Here is a 21,137-nt window from a genome sequence, read left to right as displayed (position 1 = left end):
ATGCATTCGATAAAAATTTTCAGGAGAAGAATATTTTAAAATGACTAATTTCAGCTATCTTTGGGAACAACATTATACAAATACGTCAGTGAGGATGAGCGTTTCTCCCGCTGAATGCGTGTGTGAAGGAGAGCAAGGAGGGGGGGTTGGGCAGTCACTGGTTATATTTAGGAGACACATCTTAGTTCAACAGTTTGACAGGGTCCCAGGCATCAATTTTTGGGACATCATGATTTAAATACAGCTTCGCTGCAGTTGCGGTTCAAAATGGGAGCTAAAGCGTCTCGGTGTTAATTGGGGGTAGGTAGAAGTTTGAGCAGCTGAGAGGGTGACGCGCAGTGGATAGCACCGAGGGGCCTCCTGGGAATTAATAGAAGTCAGTGCATCCAAGTGATGCTCTAGGCCCGTGCGCGTGCTTTTGTTGGCGTCAGCACTTGTTGGTTTGCAACCCATGCAACATATCAGAAGTGACAGACACCTGTCATGTTTAATAATCACGCACCCAGACATTTAAAACACCACTTACACGTACTGTGCTAATCTTTTCCAGTCATAAAAATATATGAATCGTGATTAATTGATTTATAAAGGCATTGTGTTTTAAATAATTATCCAAAGGCTAATTTGAATGTTTGAAGTGTTGGAAAATATAACTTAAAGTATCAACCGGCAAAACCTTTCTCCGGATTAGATTTTGTTCCACACAAATGATCTAAATGTGACATTTTTCATGTTAACTTCGTTTGTTTAATTTCATTAACCGCTTAAAGATTTGCATATTGCACATTTATTATAATTTTGACTCGTGCTTGAAAGAAGGATTATTTCTACGCAATTCCATGAAGTCCCAAACGTTTAATGAAGCCTGCAGATAAAAGAACACCTGTTCCGTCTTTTCTATATGCGTCCATATCAAGTTAAACACAAGACCGTTTCACTTAGAGATGTGGAAAAGAGAAAGTACACCTACTAAAGGTTGTATGGATGCACAACGTTGAACGGTTCTCGATGGCTTGGCAGGATTTTACTTAACTGATCACTTCGTTTTTCATATGAGGATTTTCTAAGGAAGTTATCTATACGAAGCAGGATAAATACATGAATAAATAAATAAATACTTTATTTCTTGTAATTAAAACGCGTTGTGATTATTATGAGACGTTTGAGCTCATTTCCAAAAGCAAGTCCAAAAATTTGTCCTCTTTGCAAATAAAAAACAAACAACAAAAAAACAACAAAACAAAACAAAAACAAAAAACAAACAAACAAACAAACAAAAAAAACAAAAACAAAAACAAAAAACAAAAAAAACAAACAAACAAGCAAACAAGCAAGCAAACAAACAAACAAACAAACAAAAAACTAATATACTTTTACAATAGGCATCAGGCTACAGTGAAACATTTACCCTTGCTTACTTTGCTCACTTTTAAACTGAGTTGAAGTAGAACTTAGAATCAAGTCAGGCTCTCTTTTTAGGCTTTTTTCTTTATTATTATTATTATTATTATTATTCCTCTCACCCCCTCCCAGTCCGCTAAGTGGCTGCTTTACTAATACAAATATGTGCTAACTTACATTTCCCTTATAGAGCTAATACAAACATTAGCCTTGGTCGTGCACCCTCAGTTCATATCTTTTAAACCAAATTAATTTCACAATGTGAAACTTCCCAAATCTGCTCCTTCAGCAGAAATAACATAGACATTAGAAAGGGTTTTGTCGGCGTGCCTGTTTTCAAAGAAAACTTTTAAAACAAACGCCACATCCTTTGATTGAATTTGACCTGTTCTAATGAAATGAACTTGTCTGTTAACTTGAACTGTGTTATATTTAGTCGCACATTTTAAAGAAAAGTGGGCGTTTTTGCTCAAAGGACAGTTTTACTAGCCCAAATGTCACTTTAACTCTTTATAATAGAATTCTATGATAAAATAAACACAATATGTTGTGCATTGTTTTATTCATTTACTGTTTTACTGTTTTTATGTTTGGGAATATACAGAATATTATTGGTTGATATGAATTAAAGTTGTGGTAATGGAGATATTTAAATGTCATTTGTGAATCACAAATTAAAAGTAATATTTAAAGTTTAGGGAAAAGCTACTGTAATACACATTATTAATATGCAATAAACACTTATTGAATTAAAAACGTCTTTATGGTTTTTGTTGCTTTTCTTCATTTTTTTTTTTTTTTTTTTTTTTTTTGACAACTCCCTCAACATGCTTGTCTGTCTGTGACGTGGCTCGTGCTGTGTTTGTACTGAAGTCGATGTACAGTCTGCCTTCCTGTGCAACGCAGCTCCTTCTGGCCTTTCATCTGAGTTCAGCGGCCGCCTTTCTCACACAGATGAATGTGTTTCAGTGAAAGAGCCGGAATGGCTGTCACTTCTCTTGGCACGGCGTAGAAACAAACAAAACCCCCTACTTCTTTAAGGAAGCTGGCGCAGGCACCTCCCATCGGACACAAACACTACAGAGTCAGAAGCACAAATAGCCTCAAAAGCTAAACGTTCCCCCCTTTCATGCAGAAAGCTTGGCATGGCTGGTCCTCTCATGCACACAGAGAAACACAAAGTGGAGAGGTGCAAAGTAAGTGACATACTCGAGCTTGACTGAGGTATGCTTATTGTTGTGGTCCCCCCTCCAAAAAAAGTGTTAGAATTCCGATAATCCCTCAAAAACTCAGCATCCTCCCCTGCTGCTGCTTTTGCAGTGAGATTCCCAATGTGGCTCCTATGCAGCACCTTGCCAGGTCTGTTTATTTACCTCAATAGCTAATGTCTTGTTCACAGAAAAGATTGTCATGTTACTCCTTTCTGTTTCAGCCAAGGCTTTTCAAGACAGGAGCAGGTGTACCATCATAGACCAATTATCTGCAGAGTACAAAACCAACCCAAAACACACTGAATAATATTAAGGATTTTCCTAACATGTATTCCCAGTTTATGGACATGAAGTACATGAAAAATGATACAAGGTGATGTGAGACTGTCAAAAAAACAAAAAACAAACAAACAACAACAACACGCATGCACGCACGCACGCACACACACACACACACACACACACACACACACACACACACACACACACACACACGTATGAACTCAGACTTCCTCTGCCATTCAAATCACACTAGGCCAAGGAAATTTTCAATTTCCCCACACCTGTAAACATGCTGTTTTACCTCGACTCCTTTGATCTTCAAACAGGCCAGAGCTGTGCCCTGGGGGACTCTGTGCAGAGAGGTGACTGGGTGGTGTGTGTTTTCTGGTTTATGAGCATACTAGTGAGTAATGGAACAAGCCTCATGGCCGTTATGCCTTTCATATTCTAAGCGCATACTGGAAAAGTTATCATGTGCTCCTCATCAGGGCCACCTAAGACGAAGCTGACACAAGTCCACTGTCTGACCCACCATGGTGTGAAGCTTAAAAACAAGCACTGATCTAAGTTTGAATACTAAATTACAAATTTTGGCTTTAGTGCCAAGACCTTTAAACCTTACAAATTAAACATAAAGCATTCACGGCTTGTAGAAATAATGTAGCGTGATGCTAAGAAACAAATTAAGAATGAGTGTGTGAGTACGGGACCCTCATATGACATCAAATTGTCTCCTTCTGTCATGAGTGGAAAGTCTGACCATGGTAGCCTAACTTGATCATTTACAAGATGAAAATTTATTATTTAAAAAGGCAGCCCTGGTCGTCTATTAAATGGGCACATTTAGGATTTTTCTTCCTCACATTGCACGTTTCCTTTAAACGTGACGGAAAACTCAAAGGCCACAGTAAAAAAATGTTGTGATGACATAGAAATGTAATCTGTAAGTCACTGCAAATCAGCCTCTCTGATTGATTTCTTTCTTTGAACATTCACTGTGACACATGGGAAAAGTGTCTAAGGGAGTGTTTTTTTAAGGAAAAACAATTCAGGCAAGTGAACCAAGGTGAGAGCGTAGTGTTGCTGCACCCCTCCGCTGTCACTCACATTCAACTCAAGTGCGATCATACGACAAAAGTCCCAGCTCATATTCAAACAGATTTATTTGACATGACACAGGAATGAGCTGAATATGCCCCCTACTACGTCAACACACACACACATGCATGCACACACACACACACACACACTAGCCTCCCAACCTTCTGTCACCTGGTATGTGTTTTCTCATCTTTTTAGATTTTGTTTATTGATCCCCCCCCCCCCCCCCCCCCCCTCAAATCTTACAAGACAACCCCTGACACAAGCTTAATCTAAAAGAAGACAGTTTTCAGTGAAATTTCCTTCACTTTTAGATGATTTAATTTCTGATGGGTTGTGACATGACTGTGCTGAATGTTTAATGTTTTAAAACACATCGATGGTAAAAGGCTGTCTGACTTCCACAGGTTTATCTAATGAGACAGAAATGAAAGAGGACAGGGATCAAACCAGTTGCAGTCCCCATGATGCAGACAATATTCAGTAAGTCATTATCACTCTGATCTTAACAGCATTTTCACTGTCTGCTTCTCTCCGGAGGGTTCCATTCACCAGAGGAGACAAACAAATAACACATTGGTGTAGGCTTTGTCACATGCAAATAAGCACACTTTTGTCCAGCATTTTTAGCTAAACCACCATTTGGTCCTAACAGAAACATACTGTAGCTTATGTACTGTGTGTCTTGATATGTTCCAGAATCTCTCATATTTCGTTTGACGTTTCAAGGAATACAACAGTTTCTTGCGGGTTCATCAGTGTTAGCCTTTCTCAGTGGGGTTCCCCTCAGATTGCACCCCATAGATATTGTCAGTTCCCTCAGAAGAGACTGTGCTTGCTTACCTCTAGTTCTTAAGGTTAGTGAGCTGGAAAGAGCTAATTTGATTGACTTTCACCTCCTTTTCTTCTCTCTTCCTTCTACCTCACAGTCCCCTGACAGTAACAGACTTTTCTGCTCAGTGAGTGTATTGACAGGCAATCAGTTTGCACTTGACATATCAATGTTCGGTCTGCTTGTTAGATTCTGGGTGTTTCTGTATATTTCTTATTGACAGAAAAATGGATAATGGCATTGTTAGTCCTCTGTGTTGCACTCCTCATGTACACAAGAATAAAGTTGGTAGAATGGTCGAATGAAATGATACTTTTGCAGAAGATATTTTTTTTCCAATTTGAATTCTGTCGTCAGTTGTTAGCGATAAATCAAGCATTTTTCTGATAAATATGTATTTGTTCTTATTCATAGGTGTTTCTGTGAACAGAAAATGTCTCAAAACACCACTGAGGTTAAAAGCAAAAGGTTATAATTTGCAAATCATCCAGATTATTTAATATTAAATTATATATTTCCTCAATCATTTTTCAGGGAAAACGCATTTAACTGAGAAATGCTATTGTTTGCCTATATTTTCAAAATTTGCTCATCTGAAAATTGATGCTAGTAAAATAAACATGGAAAACTGGTGCAATGCTGAGAAAAAAACCCTAGTGCAACAACTACCAATGATCAATTGATTAGTTCAACTGACAACAGATTAATACTGTGATATTAATGAGCACTCCAAAAGTAAAGATGAAGAGGAGTTCATCAAGGTGTGGAGATCCCAGAATTCTACAGGGAAATAATTTTCAATTTAAGGATATTTTTACCACCATAAATCTCTTAATAATTTAGGAATTTTGTCTACAAAACATAATAGCATGAAAACATGCAAAGAATCCAAAGACATCTGTGTATGCTGGAGATAAAGTTGGAGCCAACACTTATTTTTTTTTTTTTTTTGGTGATGTGCAGGCCTTTAGGAGACAGTTGAGCCATACTCAATAACTTTATACGGACTTGGCAGCACTTCTGGACAGCACATCACTTCAAAAACAAATGCCACAACAAAGAAAGAAAATACAGATTAAAAAACAAAGAGCACAAGGATTGGGTAACTTGCACATCTATGAAGGCTCTATAAATACTGAGTGACATTTACACATTTTGGAGCAACATCTGCTGCCATTCAGATGATGTCTTTTTCACAGGAGGCCTTTCCTTTTTTAGCAAGACAAAGCAAAACAGTACTGTTTCCCTTTAGCCTGACTACAATAAAAAAAAGTCTGTTTGCTATTGTCTGCTTGAGACAATATTTTCTGTTTATTATATTGTAGCTGACTTTCTTCCTCAGTTCTTCTTCCTCCTACAAAATTCACAGGGTTGTCAACAGTACAAGTGATGCAACTCTGAGGTAAATATCCCTTTATTACCATATTTCTGAACTGTGTTGGCATACCACTTATAACATATATTTGGCAAACCTTGAATGTGATTGCTGTCTTTAAGCTGTTGAATTGCAAAGCATTGCATTTTGTCTAGGAAACAAAGTTGTATCTCCAGATACAGAAAAACAAATTGGGAATAACTTTTTGGAAGTTTTGGCTGTGTGGTAATAGTTTTCTTTTCCATGAAAAGCCAGTGATGAGTTAGTGGCATTATGCTGATGGATGCAGTGCATGGTGCCTGCATGTGTATACACAAGTAAGAAAAAGTGTCACGGTACCACGTTTGTCAGTGTTTCCTCTCACTGTCAAGTTTGTGCATATATTTCAGGAAGATCCACGTTTGTCGTGCAAAGTATGAATATAAACATGACTCCAAACAGCGCCTCACACACGGTTCTTTTAAACACACCGTTGCAGACTGTCATTTCCTCCCATCTCCTGTTTTCTGCACAAACCTGTGAAGGAGGTGTTGATAGGTGTGTGGCACCCTGTTTTGGGGGTGTTAGCTAAGTTTACTTCCCACCAAGAGTCTCCCGAGTCAGAGGAACCAAGGCTCTGCTTGTCCTTGTGGACCTCCACCTCCCTTCTCTGGGCCAGCAGTGCCATGCAGGAGCCCCCTGTCCCACCAACACTTAAGAAATAAATCAGACACGCTGTTGACAGTCGCTTACCGTGAGGCAGAGGTATGGGGAATTACATGAAAAGAATGGTATTCATGACATGATATTTTCATGGCTTATGAAAAACTGAAAGGGGGGCCTCTATTTTTTTTTTTAGGGAAAACAGCTTTCAGTTTAAACACATACAGATTGAACGAGAAATTCCCTCATGTATTAAATATTTGGAAAGTGTCAGCGTTGGCTGTTGATAAAAGATGATCCTTTGCTGCATCAGGAAGGAATGCAGATGACACACTGAGAAGAATTCATATTTTGTCAGATGCACAGAAAACGTCTCTAAACGGAACAGCTCATCTCCCCTCCCTGCACTCTGACTCTACTCATGCTTCCCTCCCTGTCTTACCATATTTAATAGAAAGGCTACAGAGTGGTGTGAAGCTAAGAGTGGAATAACTAAAGCTTTAACAATGATACCTTGGGGACTTAGGCCTTAATCAGGAGGATGAGGTGGCAGAGCCCAGGGCATGACTAGAATTATGACTATTATGACATGTTAGCACATGTCTGAAAATAGAGTGGATGGACAAATGAGTTCATTGGTGGCAGGATTAGCTAGCTCCCATGATGATTAGTAACTACCAGCTAGCACTGGCCCGAGTAATGGACTACAATCTGTAGTAATAAGATTTCTTGCAGAATAATATCACTGAATGAGTGATAAGTACATCGTACATGAATTCAAGGGAAAATGCTCACTGTGCTATTTCTATGCATGCTACACTGTCCTTTAAGGTCAAACATTATGAGCATGCAAATGGCTTTTCCTCAATTCGATTTTGACTTTGGAACACGACTTTGTTATTAAAAAGCATTATGCTAACAGATAACCTTTGAGTGGGAGACTCTTCAGCATTTCACTTGTCTTTCAACATGTGTGTGAAAACATTTCATGCATCTGACAGTGTATGACCCTGCATTGTCAGAGAAAAATGCACTGTAAGCTGCTGGGCATGTCAAGCCACAGTATGTGGTCCCTACTTGTGCTATAATCCCAGCCATGGCCTTTTAACCCTCTATGGCTCACCATTATCTCCACTGCTCTCTCCTCTCTTTGCTACTGACAGTGGAACATGGAAAAACAAATGGAGACCTTGAAAACCATAAGGCAATACTTGTTTGCCCTCTAAGTTGTGTCTTTTTCACCGAGATAGCCTCATGGTCTGGGTTTGTTTGTAGATTTACTTGTGTTTTGTTTGGAAATGTGATGTTTTTTGCAGAGATGGTGCTTGTAAATTCACATGCAGCCTGGGGATGATATTGATTTGCTGTGCAGTCTGTCTCATCTTTGAAACAAGAAATGCAGTTTTTATTCAGGTGAATGTTTACCTCACCTGTCAGAATTCTGCTTGACGTTGATCTTGACCCAAGTCTGTTTTCTGACTCCTTGGAAAAATACTGTCGGACCAATGCAGAAATATTTAAGGCTCCATAAAGTCTTTGTTCAAGCTCATGTTATCGGCTGCATTTAATTTTTGTTGCACTTTTTGTGCAATAACAGCTGAAAGTTTGACACTGGATTTTCTAAGTTTTAGAGTTAGTCCTTAATCACCTTTCAGTGGTCTCCTACACAATAACTACAGCTACTGTGTAAGCTTGATTTTACTTTTCTCTCTTACCTCCCACCATCCCCCCTACTTTTACTAATAAAGCCACGTTCCCTGCTGATGGAAAATTGTCGGTTTACCTCGAGCTACAGGGGGCCGGGCAATCAGTCCTTAGAAAAGCAGTGCCAGGTTAACCTGCTGTGATAGTGGACTCTAGGGAAAGTGCCCCACCTCTGCTCAACATGCAGGAGCTCTGTTCACCAATAACAGACATGCCTGGTGCACAATCGAGCTGTTACCGGCCTCTTAAGTTTAAAATTATAAACAACAATCTACTGGTAGGAACTGTGCATGTTTAAAATAGTTTATTTTTCATATCCTGTCCAATCAAATTTCTGGATAGGATTGTGGAAAGGATGCTGTATTTTTATTTCTTTTTTCAGAGCTTTTTCTTTTTCTTTTTCTTTTTCTCTTTCTTCGCAATTTAACATGAATGCTTGATTATTTTTGATTGCCTTGCCACCTTCTAGCTAAGCCAATGTTCGTGTCACACATTAGAAACACAAAGGAAAGCCTTTGTGAGGCAATACTGCCCATTTCCTTGTCCATTCTCCAAGAGGAACTGTTAATGGGACACTTGCAGTGTGTGGGTTCACAAGTCTAGAATGGAGATGTGCAACAGCAAGTTGCATTTATTCACCTTTCTACTGAACTACAGCTCTTCGCTGAATGAATAGAATTGCAAGGCTTGACAAACGACAGTAATCCAGTAATGTTTTTAAAGGAGATCACACCAATGCATTTTCTGAATAGTCAGCCATACAAAACTGTAAGTGCACTGGAATTGGATAATTTACCTGTTGGGTTTAGATTCATGAGTATTCACAACTGCATTTGCATAACAACACAGATGCATCCCTGAGCCCACAATGCCAATATTTCTTTGAGAGCACAGAGAAAGTGTTTTAGGTTGCTCTGCTATTGTTTACAGCTGCTGCTTTAAAGATGTTGCCGCTACAGATGGCTGACCATTTTACTCACAGAAGGGGTCATTATCAATCAGGATCCGGAACATGTAATGTTGGGTCATTTTATCCTGCTACTGTGAAGCTGACGTGTGCAGTTGGCATGGTGTCAAGGATGGGGGTGTCATTTGCAAGCTAATCACATTTTTCATGCAAACCTCTTCGTATTGACTTGACCATATTTGATTTAATGAAGTGAATTAATTAGAGTGAATTGAATTTAGTAACTCTTCAGAAAGCAAGAAAATTAGTCGAGCAGTGAGTGTGCGAACCATGCCTTGGATCATTCGGTCTTTGTCCCCCTCAACCAAATCCTATTTAATACTTAATTAATAGTGATTAAATGTAATTTTTTAGGGTTAATGAGCTTACTTCTCTTTATGTAAAACTTACAGTAAAGCTTCAAAGATATCATAGTAATCTTTTAAAATACCATTTAGATGTCAATAATATATAATAATAAAAAAACCCCAGTTTTATGTTGAACAAATTAAAAGGAATTAGCATGGTTGGTCTGCCAACTGGTTGCCTCACTACAATAATTATATTTCATTTTGTCTTTCCCTTTTGTTTAGGGCTTTTCTTTTTGAAAACATTTGTGTTAAACCCAGAACATGGCCAAAATGTTAACTATTCCAGTGTTAGCTGTTCTACGCATATGCAGCTTGTATATGTTGTTTTGCAATTTAATTACTACTGGCAAACCATGGCAAATTAAATGGAAGTAAGAAATGCCAGACAGCACACACACACACAAATGAAGAAAACTGAGAAACAAAACAAAACAACAACAAAAAAATAATAAAAGCACAAATTAGTGTGTATGCTACCAACAAACCGACCCATTTTGCCACAACCTGCCTTGCAGCACTCAGGCCATATCAGCACGGAGACAAGTTTAGTTGTATCTGATCAAGTTTTTATTGTTTGGGCTTTTTTGTCTACATGAAACCGATGTTTTGTAACCAGGTCCCAAAGTGAGTAAAAACACCACTGTTTCGTTCCTGTGTTTACAACCCACAATCTAAAAGCAATGACCCCATAGCCCCACCTCTCACTTAATCAATATGCGCAAACCCTGCCAGGAGCTAAAATAATGGGGGATTACTGTGCTATAGAATCTCAGACCACGGTTAGCTTCCTTTAAAGAGAAATGCCTACTGGTGGTACCCAAACAGTCAACTCACCTAATGAGATAAGGGTTCCATTCAAGGGAAAATTCTGACATAAAACAATATGTTAGAGGCAAACCCCACCCATTGGGTTTCAATTTGTGGGTGAGAATTGGGTCCTTGGGAAGAGAAGCCATATTTGAACTTGGAATGTTGGGTGACATAATGAAGCTTGCATACTGCTTCCAGAAGATCAAAAATCTTCACTGACAACTACTTCACTTCCGTCCCATTAGTAGTTTGGCTCCTTGACTGCAGAATTCATTATGGGGGAACAGTCAGAGAATTGTGCTTACCCAACTGTGAGAAGAGCTTCAAGAAAAAGGGATGAGGAAGCTTCAATGTCACGGTAGAGGCAAACCACAACATCTGTGGTGTGAGACAGTAGAACAACAGGGCAGCCACCCTTGTGTCATCCTTTGCTGGGCCAGAACCTATGACCAAGACTCAATGCTGGAATAAAGCCACCAAATCCTACGCAGAGGTTGAGAGGCCTCACATCGTGGGTGCCTGAAATATATACATGGGTCGAGTGAATTTGTTGGACTCATTTGCAGCCAAGCGCAAGTTCCTGATGAAATTGGACCTCTAGTAAATTTACATCTACAAGCAGGGCTGCAGAGCTTGCAGCATTCCCAAGATAGCGATGCTGAACAGGAGAGGGTTAGAGGCAAAACTAGCATCTTCTCTCATCCTGGTAAAATTTAATTTATATTGTTTCTCTTGTTAAATATTTTACTGATTTATACAGTTTTTAATGTTTGACATTGTAATTAATCTTTTTCTCATCTGATTCAGACAAAATCAACTCTCAAGATGCAAACTATTGGGCAACCAGTGGGAGCCCTTTATCACCAGTGACATCACAGATCCCTTTGACAAACTATGAGTAGTATTAAATGGTAAATGGACTTTTACTTATATAGCACTTTTCCATTCAGCTTGACCACTCGAAGCGCTTTACACTACGTATCACATTCACACACACACACACACACTCATAACCCAGGAGTCAATGTGGGGTGAGGTGTCTCGTCTAAGGACATTTCAACATGTAGTCAGGGAAAGCCTGGAATCAATCAACCGACCTCCGGTTGGAAGACGACTGCTCTTCCTCCTGAGCTACAGCCGCTCCTGTAGTAATATCACAGATGCCTGCAACTGCTCAGACCAGGTCATGTGTACCACCAGTACATGTGCACAAGGATATGATTGCACATTTTTCTGCAAAAAAAAAAAAAAAAAAGAGAGGATGCTGCAGACACTGCAATAAAGGTTACATCAGTATCCTCTGCAAAAAGTGCAGTGTGTCTCTTTTCATATTGCAGTACCGCTATTTTTTATATGGTGTGTTGTTTGTTCAGATTTGATTTTCTAAGAGTCATTAGCAGTGACCAATTCCTCTTTTCCATTATACCTTGTTACTGGTCATTGGATAAAGTTTTTTTTTTTCCACTAGGAACTGAGACTTAAGGTTTTTAAGCAAGTTATTTTTTTTATTTTGATCAGAATGTCAAGAACATTGGGCCTCATTCACCGTCTGTTCTTACGAACAAATTTGTTCTTCAATTCTACTTATGAACATTTTGTGAAAATTGTAACATTCACCAAAATCTTCATGGGTTGGATGTGTTCTACAAACACCCAGGAGCACTTTTACGAACATTTGAAAGCCGACACGTTGGAACAAAATCAGCATTTGATACAGTAATGTTTTTGTCAGGTTTTTAAATAATGTTTGCTGAAGTATAAAGCATTTTGTCGGTTAAGATAACTACCAATATAGCAGGTCCAAACATTATAATTTCCCTCAAGAGAAAATTAAACTATTTGTAATCCATTTTATTCTTTCAAGAAGAAGTCACAATCAAGATAGATCTAATTCTATTGCAGGTCTTCACAACACCATTGGTGCAAAAGATTGCACACTCTCCAGATCCATTCCCTCAACTACAAGAATATCACTCCATAAATGTCCAAGTCACCCGTGACTTTCAGATCCACTTGTTGAGTGTGTTTTTTGACAATTAAAATGTAACTACAACCATGTCTTTTTATTACAATAATTAGTTTTTATTAGGAAATCAAGATTATTTCCTGGTTAATAACACCTATCAGACTCACCTGGAGGATTCCTCAGATAGATCACTTGCTTCGTAGGCGAATCACATCTTAAAATGATGCCACAGCAGGTGGAAATTTGCTTTACAAACTGCATAAGATACAGTAAGGCTATGTAATGAAATTTTATTCTACAACGTACCACTTTCCCCTTTAGCCACGGCACCACAAAGGTGTGGATCTTGACGTGTCAATGGGACCAGACTGCAGGCTGCTGTCCAAATTCAGGTGCAATTAATGATCTGTTTTTATATTATCAGAAGCTCATCATGTGATTATTTATTATCAAGTAAACACTTTAAAAACGAAGAAAATCAGTCTTTATTGTAAATCATTCTTATTACTTTTTTTTTCATTGATCATTTTGTCATTCTGTTTATTTTTTCTCATCTGTTTCTCTTCTTCTTCAGGCATTGTTTGGCTGCTTTACTAATACAAATATGTGCTAACTTACATTTCCCTTATAGAGCTAATACAAACATTAGCCTTGGTCGTGCACCCTCAGTTCATATCTTTTAAACCAAATTAATTTCACAATGTGAAACTTCCCAAATCTGCTCCTTCAGCAGAAATAACATAGACATTAGAAAGGGTTTTGTCGGCGTGCCTGTTTTCAAAGAAAACTTTTAAAACAAACGCCACATCCTTTGATTGAATTTGACCTGTTCTAATGAAATGAACTTGTCTGTTAACTTGAACTGTGTTATATTTAGTCGCACATTTTAAAGAAAAGTGGGCGTTTTTGCTCAAAGGACAGTTTTACTAGCCCAAATGTCACTTTAACTCTTTATAATAGAATTCTATGATAAAATAAACACAATATGTTGTGCATTGTTTTATTCATTTACTGTTTTACTGTTTTTATGTTTGGGAATATACAGAATATTATTGGTTGATATGAATTAAAGTTGTGGTAATGGAGATATTTAAATGTCATTTGTGAATCACAAATTAAAAGTAATATTTAAAGTTTAGGGAAAAGCTACTGTAATACACATTATTAATATGCAATAAACACTTATTGAATTAAAAACGTCTTTATGGTTTTTGTTGCTTTTCTTCATTTTTTTTTTTTTTTTTTTTTTTTGACAACTCCCTCAACATGCTTGTCTGTCTGTGACGTGGCTCGTGCTGTGTTTGTACTGAAGTCGATGTACAGTCTGCCTTCCTGTGCAACGCAGCTCCTTCTGGCCTTTCATCTGAGTTCAGCGGCCGCCTTTCTCACACAGATGAATGTGTTTCAGTGAAAGAGCCGGAATGGCTGTCACTTCTCTTGGCACGGCGTAGAAACAAACAAAACCCCCTACTTCTTTAAGGAAGCTGGCGCAGGCACCTCCCATCGGACACAAACACTACAGAGTCAGAAGCACAAATAGCCTCAAAAGCTAAACGTTCCCCCCTTTCATGCAGAAAGCTTGGCATGGCTGGTCCTCTCATGCACACAGAGAAACACAAAGTGGAGAGGTGCAAAGTAAGTGACATACTCGAGCTTGACTGAGGTATGCTTATTGTTGTGGTCCCCCCCTCCAAAAAAAGTGTTAGAATTCCGATAATCCCTCAAAAACTCAGCATCCTCCCCTGCTGCTGCTTTTGCAGTGAGATTCCCAATGTGGCTCCTATGCAGCACCTTGCCAGGTCTGTTTATTTACCTCAATAGCTAATGTCTTGTTCACAGAAAAGATTGTCATGTTACTCCTTTCTGTTTCAGCCAAGGCTTTTCAAGACAGGAGCAGGTGTACCATCATAGACCAATTATCTGCAGAGTACAAAACCAACCCAAAACACACTGAATAATATTAAGGATTTTCCTAACATGTATTCCCAGTTTATGGACATGAAGTACATGAAAAATGATACAAGGTGATGTGAGACTGTCAAAAAAACAAAAAACAAACAAACAACAACAACACGCATGCACGCACGCACGCACGCACACACACACACACACACACACACACACACACACACACACACACACACACACACACACACACACACACGTATGAACTCAGACTTCCTCTGCCATTCAAATCACACTAGGCCAAGGAAATTTTCAATTTCCCCACACCTGTAAACATGCTGTTTTACCTCGACTCCTTTGATCTTCAAACAGGCCAGAGCTGTGCCCTGGGGGACTCTGTGCAGAGAGGTGACTGGGTGGTGTGTGTTTTCTGGTTTATGAGCATACTAGTGAGTAATGGAACAAGCCTCATGGCCGTTATGCCTTTCATATTCTAAGCGCATACTGGAAAAGTTATCATGTGCTCCTCATCAGGGCCACCTAAGACGAAGCTGACACAAGTCCACTGTCTGACCCACCATGGTGTGAAGCTTAAAAACAAGCACTGATCTAAGTTTGAATACTAAATTACAAATTTTGGCTTTAGTGCCAAGACCTTTAAACCTTACAAATTAAACATAAAGCATTCACGGCTTGTAGAAATAATGTAGCGTGATGCTAAGAAACAAATTAAGAATGAGTGTGTGAGTACGGGACCCTCATATGACATCAAATTGTCTCCTTCTGTCATGAGTGGAAAGTCTGACCATGGTAGCCTAACTTGATCATTTACAAGATGAAAATTTATTATTTAAAAAGGCAGCCCTGGTCGTCTATTAAATGGGCACATTTAGGATTTTTCTTCCTCACATTGCACGTTTCCTTTAAACGTGACGGAAAACTCAAAGGCCACAGTAAAAAAATGTTGTGATGACATAGAAATGTAATCTGTAAGTCACTGCAAATCAGCCTCTCTGATTGATTTCTTTCTTTGAACATTCACTGTGACACATGGGAAAAGTGTCTAAGGGAGTGTTTTTTTAAGGAAAAACAATTCAGGCAAGTGAACCAAGGTGAGAGCGTAGTGTTGCTGCACCCCTCCGCTGTCACTCACATTCAACTCAAGTGCGATCATACGACAAAAGTCCCAGCTCATATTCAAACAGATTTATTTGACATGACACAGGAATGAGCTGAATATGCCCCCTACTACGTCAACACACACACACATGCATGCACACACACACACACACACACTAGCCTCCCAACCTTCTGTCACCTGGTATGTGTTTTCTCATCTTTTTAGATTTTGTTTATTGATCCCCCCCCCCCCCCCCCCCCCCCTCAAATCTTACAAGACAACCCCTGACACAAGCTTAATCTAAAAGAAGACAGTTTTCAGTGAAATTTCCTTCACTTTTAGATGATTTAATTTCTGATGGGTTGTGACATGACTGTGCTGAATGTTTAATGTTTTAAAACACATCGATGGTAAAAGGCTGTCTGACTTCCACAGGTTTATCTAATGAGACAGAAATGAAAGAGGACAGGGATCAAACCAGTTGCAGTCCCCATGATGCAGACAATATTCAGTAAGTCATTATCACTCTGATCTTAACAGCATTTTCACTGTCTGCTTCTCTCCGGAGGGTTCCATTCACCAGAGGAGACAAACAAATAACACATTGGTGTAGGCTTTGTCACATGCAAATAAGCACACTTTTGTCCAGCATTTTTAGCTAAACCACCATTTGGTCCTAACAGAAACATACTGTAGCTTATGTACTGTGTGTCTTGATATGTTCCAGAATCTCTCATATTTCGTTTGACGTTTCAAGGAATACAACAGTTTCTTGCGGGTTCATCAGTGTTAGCCTTTCTCAGTGGGGTTCCCCTCAGATTGCACCCCATAGATATTGTCAGTTCCCTCAGAAGAGACTGTGCTTGCTTACCTCTAGTTCTTAAGGTTAGTGAGCTGGAAAGAGCTAATTTGATTGACTTTCACCTCCTTTTCTTCTCTCTTCCTTCTACCTCACAGTCCCCTGACAGTAACAGACTTTTCTGCTCAGTGAGTGTATTGACAGGCAATCAGTTTGCACTTGACATATCAATGTTCGGTCTGCTTGTTAGATTCTGGGTGTTTCTGTATATTTCTTATTGACAGAAAAATGGATAATGGCATTGTTAGTCCTCTGTGTTGCACTCCTCATGTACACAAGAATAAAGTTGGTAGAATGGTCGAATGAAATGATACTTTTGCAGAAGATATTTTTTTTCCAATTTGAATTCTGTCGTCAGTTGTTAGCGATAAATCAAGCATTTTTCTGATAAATATGTATTTGTTCTTATTCATAGGTGTTTCTGTGAACAGAAAATGTCTCAAAACACCACTGAGGTTAAAAGCAAAAGGTTATAATTTGCAAATCATCCAGATTATTTAATATTAAATTATATATTTCCTCAATCATTTTTCAGGGAAAACGCATTTAACTGAGAAATGCTATTGTTTGCCTATATTTTCAAAATTTGCTCATCTGAAAATTGATGCTAGTAAAATAAACATGGAAAACTGGTGCAATGCTGAGAAAAAAACCCTAGTGCAACAACTACCAATGATCAATTGATTAGTTCAACTGACAACAGATTAATACTGTGATATTAATGAGCACTCCAAAAGTAAAGATGAAGAGGAGTTCATCAAGGTGTGGAGATCCCAGAATTCTACAGGGAAATAATTTTCAATTTAAGGATATTTTTACCACCATAAATCTCTTAATAATTTAGGAATTTTGTCTACAAAACATAATAGCATGAAAACATGCAAAGAATCCAAAGACATCTGTGTATGCTGGAGATAAAGTTGGAGCCAACACTTATTTTTTTTTTTTTTTTTGGTGATGTGCAGGCCTTTAGGAGACAGTTGAGCCATACTCAATAACTTTATACGGACTTGGCAGCACTTCTGGACAGCACATCACTTCAAAAACAAATGCCACAACAAAGAAAGAAAATACAGATTAAAAAACAAAGAGCACAAGGATTGGGTAACTTGCACATCTATGAAGGCTCTATAAATACTGAGTGACATTTACACATTTTGGAGCAACATCTGCTGCCATTCAGATGATGTCTTTTTCACAGGAGGCCTTTCCTTTTTTAGCAAGACAAAGCAAAACAGTACTGTTTCCCTTTAGCCTGACTACAATAAAAAAAAGTCTGTTTGCTATTGTCTGCTTGAGACAATATTTTCTGTTTATTATATTGTAGCTGACTTTCTTCCTCAGTTCTTCTTCCTCCTACAAAATTCACAGGGTTGTCAACAGTACAAGTGATGCAACTCTGAGGTAAATATCCCTTTATTACCATATTTCTGAACTGTGTTGGCATACCACTTATAACATATATTTGGCAAACCTTGAATGTGATTGCTGTCTTTAAGCTGTTGAATTGCAAAGCATTGCATTTTGTCTAGGAAACAAAGTTGTATCTCCAGATACAGAAAAACAAATTGGGAATAACTTTTTGGAAGTTTTGGCTGTGTGGTAATAGTTTTCTTTTCCATGAAAAGCCAGTGATGAGTTAGTGGCATTATGCTGATGGATGCAGTGCATGGTGCCTGCATGTGTATACACAAGTAAGAAAAAGTGTCACGGTACCACGTTTGTCAGTGTTTCCTCTCACTGTCAAGTTTGTGCATATATTTCAGGAAGATCCACGTTTGTCGTGCAAAGTATGAATATAAACATGACTCCAAACAGCGCCTCACACACGGTTCTTTTAAACACACCGTTGCAGACTGTCATTTCCTCCCATCTCCTGTTTTCTGCACAAACCTGTGAAGGAGGTGTTGATAGGTGTGTGGCACCCTGTTTTGGGGGTGTTAGCTAAGTTTACTTCCCACCAAGAGTCTCCCGAGTCAGAGGAACCAAGGCTCTGCTTGTCCTTGTGGACCTCCACCTCCCTTCTCTGGGCCAGCAGTGCCATGCAGGAGCCCCCTGTCCCACCAACACTTAAGAAATAAATCAGACACGCTGTTGACAGTCGCTTACCGTGAGGCAGAGGTATGGGGAATTACATGAAAAGAATGGTATTCATGACATGATATTTTCATGGCTTATGAAAAACTGAAAGGGGGGCCTCTATTTTTTTTTTTTAGGGAAAACAGCTTTCAGTTTAAACACATACAGATTGAACGAGAAATTCCCTCATGTATTAAATATTTGGAAAGTGTCAGCGTTGGCTGTTGATAAAAGATGATCCTTTGCTGCATCAGGAAGGAATGCAGATGACACACTGAGAAGAATTCATATTTTGTCAGATGCACAGAAAACGTCTCTAAACGGAACAGCTCATCTCCCCTCCCTGCACTCTGACTCTACTCATGCTTCCCTCCCTGTCTTACCATATTTAATAGAAAGGCTACAGAGTGGTGTGAAGCTAAGAGTGGAATAACTAAAGCTTTAACAATGATACCTTGGGGACTTAGGCCTTAATCAGGAGGATGAGGTGGCAGAGCCCAGGGCATGACTAGAATTATGACTATTATGACATGTTAGCACATGTCTGAAAATAGAGTGGATGGACAAATGAGTTCATTGGTGGCAGGATTAGCTAGCTCCCATGATGATTAGTAACTACCAGCTAGCACTGGCCCGAGTAATGGACTACAATCTGTAGTAATAAGATTTCTTGCAGAATAATATCACTGAATGAGTGATAAGTACATCGTACATGAATTCAAGGGAAAATGCTCACTGTGCTATTTCTATGCATGCTACACTGTCCTTTAAGGTCAAACATTATGAGCATGCAAATGGCTTTTCCTCAATTCGATTTTGACTTTGGAACACGACTTTGTTATTAAAAAGCATTATGCTAACAGATAACCTTTGAGTGGGAGACTCTTCAGCATTTCACTTGTCTTTCAACATGTGTGTGAAAACATTTCATGCATCTGACAGTGTATGACCCTGCATTGTCAGAGAAAAATGCACTGTAAGCTGCTGGGCATGTCAAGCCACAGTATGTGGTCCCTACTTGTGCTATAATCCCAGCCATGGCCTTTTAACCCTCTATGGCTCACCATTATCTCCACTGCTCTCTCCTCTCTTTGCTACTGACAGTGGAACATGGAAAAACAAATGGAGACCTTGAAAACCATAAGGCAATACTTGTTTGCCCTCTAAGTTGTGTCTTTTTCACCGAGATAGCCTCATGGTCTGGGTTTGTTTGTAGATTTACTTGTGTTTTGTTTGGAAATGTGATGTTTTTTGCAGAGATGGTGCTTGTAAATTCACATGCAGCCTGGGGATGATATTGATTTGCTGTGCAGTCTGTCTCATCTTTGAAACAAGAAATGCAGTTTTTATTCAGGTGAATGTTTACCTCACCTGTCAGAATTCTGCTTGACGTTGATCTTGACCCAAGTCTGTTTTCTGACTCCTTGGAAAAATACTGTCGGACCAATGCAGAAATATTTAAGGCTCCATAAAGTCTTTGTTCAAGCTCATGTTATCGGCTGCATTTAATTTTTGTTGCACTTTTTGTGCAATAACAGCTGAAAGTTTGACACTGGATTTTCTAAGTTTTAGAGTTAGTCCTTAATCACCTTTCAGTGGTCTCCTACACAATAACTACAGCTACTGTGTAAGCTTGATTTTACTTTTCTCTCTTACCTCCCACCATCCCCCCTACTTTTACTAATAAAGCCACGTTCCCTGCTGATGGAAAATTGTCGGTTTACCTCGAGCTACAGGGGGCCGGGCAATCAGTCCTTAGAAAAGCAGTGCCAGGTTAACCTGCTGTGATAGTGGACTCTAGGGAAAGTGCCCCACCTCTGCTCAACATGCAGGAGCTCTGTTCACCAATAACAGACATGCCTGGTGCACAATCGAGCTGTTACCGGCCTCTTAAGTTTAAAATTATAAACAACAATCTACTGGTAGGAACTGTGCATGTTTAAAATAGTTTATTTTTCATATCCTGTCCAATCAAATTTCTGGATAGGATTGTGGAAAGGATGCTGTATTTTTATTTCTTTTTTCAGAGCTTTTTCTTTTTCTTTTTCTTTTTCTCTTTCTTCGCAATTTAACATGAATGCTTGATTATTTTTGATTGCCTTGCCACCTTCTAGCTAAGCCAATGTTCGTGTCACACATTAGAAACACAAAGGAAAGCCTTTGTGAGGCAATACTGCCCATTTCCTTGTCCATTCTCCAAGAGGAACTGTTAATGGGACACTTGCAGTGTGTGGGTTCACAAGTCTAGAATGGAGATGTGCAACAGCAAGTTGCATTTATTCACCTTTCTACTGAACTACAGCTCTTCGCTGAATGAATAGAATTGCAAGGCTTGACAAACGACAGTAATCCAGTAATGTTTTTAAAGGAGATCACACCAATGCATTTTCTGAATAGTCAGCCATACAAAACTGTAAGTGCACTGGAATTGGATAATTTACCTGTTGGGTTTAGATTCATGAGTATTCACAACTGCATTTGCATAACAACACAGATGCATCCCTGAGCCCACAATGCCAATATTTCTTTGAGA

Source organism: Melanotaenia boesemani, chromosome 12, assembly GCF_017639745.1.
Source record: "Melanotaenia boesemani isolate fMelBoe1 chromosome 12, fMelBoe1.pri, whole genome shotgun sequence".
NCBI lineage: Eukaryota > Metazoa > Chordata > Actinopteri > Atheriniformes > Melanotaeniidae > Melanotaenia > Melanotaenia boesemani.
This window is presented reverse-complemented; position numbering follows the sequence as displayed.